Genomic DNA, 7,352 nt, shown 5'->3' with positions numbered 1-7,352 from the left:
AAGGAGAAGGAGAAGGAGAAGGAGAAGGAGAAGGAGAAGGAGAAGGAGAAGGAGAAGGAGAAGGAGAAGAAGAAGAAGAAGAAGAAGAAGAAGAAGAAGAAGAAGAAGAAGAAGAAGAAGAAGAAGAAGAAGAAGAAGAAGAAGAAGAAGAAGAAGAAGAAGAAGAAGAAGAAGAAGAAGAAGAAGAAGAAGAAGAAGAAGAAGAAGAAGAAGAAGAAGAAGAAGAAGAAGAAGAAGAAGAAGAAGAAGAAGAAGAAGAAGAAGAAGAAGAAGAAGAAGAAGAAGAAGAAGAAGAAGAAGAAGAAGAAGAAGAAGAAGAAGAAGAAGAAGAAGAAGAAGAAGAAGAAGAAGAAGAAGAAGAAGAAGAAGAAGAAGAAGAAGAAGAAGAAGAAGAAGAAGAAGAAGAAGAAGAAGAAGAAGAAGAAGAAGAAGAAGAAGAAGAAGAAGAAGAAGAAGAAGAAGAAGAAGAAGAAGAAGAAGAAGAAGAAGAGGAGCAGCCGGCAGGCGGCTTTCTGCTCCCTCCACGGTCCCCGGTAGCGTAAGGCTTTCGTCAGTCCAACGAAATGGCCGAAAGCCAAGAGACTCCTAACCTCTCCACCAGCCTTTTCGCCGCAACGCAACGTTACGTACGGGAAGGGGGTGGAGCTCCCGCCAAATTCGAAAGGCGCATTCCGTTTGCTGGGGTAACGGGGGGGATTGCTGAGAGCTTCCTCCTTCTGCTCGACCGTCGTCCGTGGTTTTTATCAGCGTAGCTCTCTCCGGGGAAGGAAGAGAGGCTGCCTCCACGTAAGAGCAACTCCGGCAGGGAGGCCAGGCTTTCGTGACCTGCGAAAAGGGGTAGAGAACAGCCTTCGCCCTTCAAATGGGCGTCCGTGCCTTGAAGAGGATGGCTGTATTTTCCTAAACTTGCTTGGGAGGATCCGGCTTGGGGTTGCGGGATGGGGGTGGGGGGTGAGGTTGGTGGAGGACAAGCAGTAGCGCTTCTAACGATGGGGGTCGTCTGGTGGTTGATGGAAAGTGAAGAAGTCGCTCTTTTACGTAAACTCAAAATACGCATTTTCTTTCGACAACCGTAACCCGCAACTGTTATTGTTTACTTAATTTTTACCCCGCCTTTATTATTTTTTCCCCTTTTTTATCGAAAAGTTTTACAAAATTTAATAATAACCCCCCCCTCCTCCCCCTTCCCTCCCCCCACCCAGACTTCCCAAAGCAGAATACAGGGTATTATATATAACAATCTTATGCAAACATATGCGAAATATCTATTAAAACATGAACAAACCTTCCACTCTTTAACTCCCTTATAACAAAACTAAGATAATTATAATAACACATCTATAATTGTTAAAAAAATATTCATAAGCTATTTGAAATTTTTAGTCCCATATTTGTTTTGAATATAATCAATCCATCTTTTCCATTCCAAAATATATTTTTCTTGTGATTGTTCTTTCAAATATGCTGAAACTTTTGCCATTTCAGCCACATCCATTACTTTTAAGTGTCCATTGTTCTATTGTAGGTAAATCATCTTTCTTCCAATGTTGTGCCACCAAAAGTCTAGCTGCTGTTATTAAATGTAACATTAATTTGGAACAGCTCAAGGTGGCAAACATACTTCTGCCTCCTATTTTCCTCACAGGTGGGTTTTTCACCTCAACTTTTTAATATATAATTCAAGGGGGCAAATATACTTTAATACTCTCACCTATACATAGAATGAAGGCTACTGCTAAGCTTGTAAGCCGCCCTAAGTCTTCGGAGAAGGGCGGGATATAAATGGAATTAAAATAAAATAAATAAATACTGCAGTGACAACAATAACAACAACCCTTTGAGGTGTGTTTGACGGTGAGACAATGACTACGGCAAAGTCACCCAGCCAACTCTCTTGGTCAAGGGAGGACGAGCTCACAATCTGCTGCTTTCTAGTCCAGCTTCACCACTACACCACACTGACTCTCTAGTTCAGGGGTGTCAAACTCAATTTCATTGAGGGCCACATCAGCATTGCGGTTGCCCTCAGGGGGCCGGGTGGGTATGGCCAGGGTGGGCGTGGCCTACTGGGTGGGCATGGCTAGAGTGCGTATGGCCTACTGGGTGGGCGTGGCCAGCTCTACATCGTTCGCATCAAGGGTGCCTATGGGGGCCTGGGCAGGAGTGGGACAGATCTGAGGGTCTCTGGCAGAAGGAGGGTCTCTGGGCCAGGGCCAAAGCAGTGGGGGCCGTTCCCTCACTGTTTCCAGGATGGCTTCGCGGGCCACATGAAACCACTTCGCGGGCCGGATCTGGCCCCCGGGCCTTGTGTTTGACATGTCTGCTCTAGTTTCTTTTTGTCTGGCATAGGAACTGCAAGAGGCTTTGAAGTTTTTAGAAACAAGCCCCTGTGCCCCAATGCTATTTTTTTCCCCTGAGACTCCTGAGGGATGATAATGCTATCTGAACTTGCTGAGGCAACTTAAGAATTTCCTCTACTAACTGAGTAACCTTTTGGTGATTATCAAGCAGCTGTTATACAGCATACAGGGATATAGCATTGGGATTACGATTAGTAGGAATAGCATGTTGAGTTTTCTTTTTTAATGTAATAAAACTTGGATTGTCTTTTCAAAATAGGCTTTTCTAAGTCTATTGCATTCTGGGTTGGTTATTTTTTATGAAATCATCATAAAGCCAAGGGGAAAGCATAAAGTGCTTAAATAAGTAACTTTGAAATAAAGCTTTGAATTTACTTGGCCGTTACATCTAATTCAAAGTAGCATTTTCCATGGACTAATATAATGTTCTCCATTCTCATATCATCAAATATGTCAACTGGCGGCTTCGTAAGCGGAAATAAATGGCATCTATACAATGTTAAAGCAATTTTTTACTTAGTAATTTAAACTTATAAGTAAACTGTTGAAGGAAAAGTCTTCTTCATGGTTCATTCCAAGCTGGGAATAAACAACATGGAGACTGCTTTAGAAAGAAGGTTGTAGTTTATTGAAGAGTGCCAGACAGAAAAGATGGCTTTGGAAGAAAGAGAGAGAGCACATGTAGAGAGTGGGTTTTTATACCCCCTGGGGCTCTTGAGGTTGTTTCCTGTTCCTGTTTGAGGCTTTGTATTTCCTGTGTCATGTATTTTGACATGAGTCTGAGTGTGCCCTTTGGCATCTGTGGGTTAATCCTATTGTGTCCTGTCTTAGAGTTTGGGTGGGGTATGTATATTTTAGGTGTCTTTGTCTTCTTAATCTTCTAGTGTCAACCTTCCTGAATGGTTTACATCTGCTTTTCTACAGAGCTGGTTTCTGCTTGGGAGAGGAAGTCTTGGGGCTATTAAGAAAAAACTGGGCATGCTTTTCTGCCTCTTTAAGATGGGGGCTGACTTCCCACAAAACTTATAAGATTTAAATTGATTTAAGAACAATTTCCAAAATCTTTTCCCAAGAAAACTCACAACTCTTGTAACTTTGCACGATAAAAGATAGTGGACTCGTTCCATGAATTCTGATTTTCCAATTTAATTCCTCTATTTTGGCTCATAAATTAGATTGAGAGAAATCCCTTGTATATATATCTTCAAAAGGTACACAAATTTGACAGTATCTGTTATTTTGTCTGGAGCTGTATAATCTGCATTGCATTTGATTGAGATGTTTTCTTGATGTATTCTGTTAGGGCGACAACCCCGGGCAAAGGAGGGGTGCGCGCGCAGCCACCTTCAAGCATGCGCTCTCCTCTGTGCGCGCACAGGCAGGGCCGTGATGCCTTTGGTTCACTTCGCCTGGCCACTCCATGTGGTGAGAATGCATCACTGCCTGCCAAAACCAGGCTGGGGTCTGGGTGGCGTAGCGCAGGACAGCGGGAGGGAGGGATGGAAGGAAAGAAGGGCGGCTGTAGCCCAGCACTGATCCTAGGCTCCTGCCCAGCTCACTTGCTTGCAGAAAACATACTGTTTGCTAAGTGAAGCCCCAGGATCAGTTATAGCCTGACGCTGATCCTGGGGCTTCACTTAGCGAGCAACATGTTTTCTGCAAGCAAGTGAGCTGGGCAGGAGCCCAGGATCAGTGCCGGGCTACAGCTGATACAGCCGCCCAGAAGTGCGGATGTGCATGTGTATTCACCCGTTGTGCCATCGTTGCTGCAAGTGTTGTGTGGGCGGCAGCAGTGCCACTAATATCACAAGGGTGGCAGTATTGCCGCAAACCTTGTGCAGGTGGTGTCAGCGGCAGGTGGGCCGCGGAGCAATCCTCACACAGAGGCAGTGGTGTGAGCCTCCTGCCGGGGCAGTATCACTGCGGGCTGCGGCGTGATCCTTGCGTGGGGGCAGTGGCACGATCCTTGCACCTGGGCGACATTGCTGTGGACCATGGCACGATCCTAGCGCTGGTGGTAGCATTGCCGCGAGCCTGGCAGTGGCGGCACCACAAGCTTCACACAAAAGCCGCCGTCGCTGAGAGCCTTGCACGCATGCTCGCAGCCTCGTTTTGCTCCATTTCATGAATTTCTCTTGCCATGTTTGTTCGGTGAATCCCTGCAGTTGTTAGTCCCAGAGTTGTTTAATTGAATCCGGCTTGACTTTGCTTCTCAGAAGGTTGCAAAAGGGGATCACGTGATCCTCCCAGGACAGTGCAACTTGCAAGCAGCATGTTTTCCTTAAGCAAGTGAGCTGGGCAGGAGCCCAGGATCGGTGTGTGCAGCTACAGCTGATCCGTGCTTCTGGGTGGCTCCGCAGAAGTGCGGCTCAGCTGTAGCTACACACCAATCCTGGGCTCCTGCCCAGCTCACTTGCACTTCTGGAAAACATGCTGCTTGCTAACTGAAGCTCTAGGATCAGTGCTGGGCTACAGCTGATCTGTGCTTCTGGGTGGCTGTATCAGCTGTAGCGCCCACAACAATTAGCTAGGGCTTGTGTACCACCAGCCAGGTGCTGCATACCACAGGTTGAAAAGTCCTGTTCTAGTCCAACCTGCTGCTCAAGCAGGAGACCTATACTATTTCACACAAGTGGCTGTCTAGTCTCTTCTTCAAAACCTCTAGTGATGAAGGACTCACAACCTCTGAAGGTAAGCTGCTCTGCTGGCTAATTGTCCTCACTGTTATGAAGTTTCTCCTTAATTCCAGGTTCCTTTTCTCCTTGATTAGTTTCCATTCGTTGTTTCTTGTCTTGCCCTCTGGTGCTTTGGAAAATAAGTTGACCTGTTACTCTTTGTGGCAACCTCTCAAATATTGGAATACTGCTATCATGTCCACCCTAAGTCCTTTTTTCTAGGCTAGCCAAATACAAATCCTGCAACCGTTCTTCATATGTTTTAGTCTCCAGGCCTTTAATTATCTTAGTTGCTCTTCTTTGTGCTTAAATTAAATTAGATTAAATTTCATGTTGTTGGATAGGATCCATTGTTCAAGTCTGTCAAGATCTTTTTTGATCCTGAGCTTGACTTCTGGGGTGTTGGCTATTCCTGCCAGCTTAGTGTCATTTGCAAATTTGATGAGTTCCCCTTCTATTCCCTCATCTAACTCATCTAAATTATGAAGATATTGAAGAGTACTGGGCCTAAGATAGAATCTTGTGGTATGCCACTGCTTACTGCCCTTCATGTAGACATAGCACCATTAAGGACTTCTTGAGTGTGGTTTGTCAGCCAATTACAAATCTGTCTGGTTGGTTATGCTGTCTATTCCACATTTTTCTAGCTTACCAAGAAGCAGGCTGTGATCTACTTTGTTGCATGCCTTGCTGACGTCTAAGCAGTGGCGTAGCGTGGGTTGTCAGCACCCAGGGCAAGGCAAGTAATTTGCACCCCCCCCTCCACAGAGGGCGGCGACCCGGCGGCTCGGATCGGATTCGCACAGCCAGCACTGCAGTGAGAGAGAGTGAGTGAGCCAGGCAGGGGCAGAGAGCTGCGAGTGCGAGCACGCCCCCCCAGATGTTGCGCCCGGTGCGGCCGGCCCCCCCTACACCCCCCCACGCTACGCCACTGCGTCTAAGTATACTATTTTCACACTATTTTGCTGATCTACTAATACAGTTACTTTGACAAAGAATGAAATGACGCTGGTTTGGCATGATTTGTTTTTAACAAATCTGCACTGGCTTTTAGTTATAACTTTTATTTATTTCTACATGTTTGCAGATCTGTTTTTAATTTTATTTTCCAGTATCTTCCCAGGTATTGATGTTAGGCTGATTGGTCTGTAGTTTCTTGGGTCTCTTTTTTTGACAATGGGAACCACATCAGCTCTTTTCCAATCCTCAGGTAATTCCCTGGTATTCCAGGATTTTTAAAAGATATGGTACAATGGTTCTGACTTCTGAGATAACATCTGCCAGCTCCTTCAGAACTTTGGGATGTAATCCACCAGGTCCTGGCGATTTATATTCATTAAGATCAGATAGGTATTCTCTAACCATTTTCTTGTTTATTTTAATTTTTATTTCTAGTCTGTCTTTTACAGTTAGGTTTTTGGTAGGTTGGGCTATAGTTTCTGCATGAAGATTGATGCAAAGAATGAGTTAAGCAGTTCTGCTTTCTCTCTGCTGCCTATTATTTATATGTTGAAATAATATAAATAACAAAAAAAGTCAAGGAAACAGTAAGTCCACTTAAGAGAGAAGATGGTAAGGAAGTAACAGGCAGCAGAGAGAAAGCAGAACTGCTTAACTCATTTTTTTATTATCTTTGACTTTTTTATTGAAAAGTTTTACAGTACATTTTTGAATACAAAACCCCTCCCCTCCCTCTCCCCAAACCTCCCCAACTCTCCCCTCCCCTCCCCCCTCCCCTACTTCCCAGAGCTAAATACAGGGTATAAAAATACAAACAAACATAATCTAAAATATGCAAACAACAATAAGATATTAAATTCTATCACACTTTAACTCTTAATAAAATAACTACAAGCTAACTATACATCATATAAATCCGCTACTTATTCAAATGCTAAGTGAAACTTTTTAGTCCCATATTTATTCTGAATATAATCTATCCATCTCTTCCACTCCACGGTATATCTCTGTTGCGATTATTCTTTCAAATACGCTTAAATCTTTGCCATCTCCACCAAGCTGGAAACTTTTAAAGTCCATTCTTCTATAGTCGGCAGTTCTTCCTTCTTCCAATATTGCGCTACTAAAAGTCTTGCTGCCGTAATTAAATTCAACATCAATTTAATATCTACAACGGTGGTATCTGTGATAATACCCAATAAAAACAATTGCGGAGAAAACTTTATCCTTTTCTTGAATATCTTTTGCATATTCCACCAAATTTTAATCGAAAAAGCTTTAACCTTTTTACAAGTCCACTATATATGAAAATACGTTGCATCCTCACAACCACACCTCCAACATTTGGGCTGGCAGT

The 7,352-nt window shown here is 43.9% G+C and overlaps 1 protein-coding gene across 1 annotated transcript in view; it reads left to right on the top strand.

Annotated features, from left to right (window-relative positions):
- The first annotated feature begins 354 nt into the window (after window positions 1-354).
- Window positions 355-7,352, top strand: part of NUF2 (NUF2 component of NDC80 kinetochore complex) — a 30,622-nt gene continuing 23,624 nt past the window's right edge. The window contains exon 1 of the mRNA XM_081322766.1: window positions 355-786. The gene's annotated coding sequence lies outside the window, so the exon portion shown is untranslated. The remainder of the gene's footprint in view (window positions 787-7,352) is intronic.

Source organism: Vipera berus (assembly GCF_964194415.1).
Source record: "Vipera berus genome assembly, chromosome: 3".
Classification (NCBI taxonomy): domain Eukaryota; kingdom Metazoa; phylum Chordata; class Lepidosauria; order Squamata; family Viperidae; genus Vipera; species Vipera berus.
Note: the sequence above shows the minus strand (reverse complement) of the source record. Positions and strands in the feature narration are given on the sequence as shown.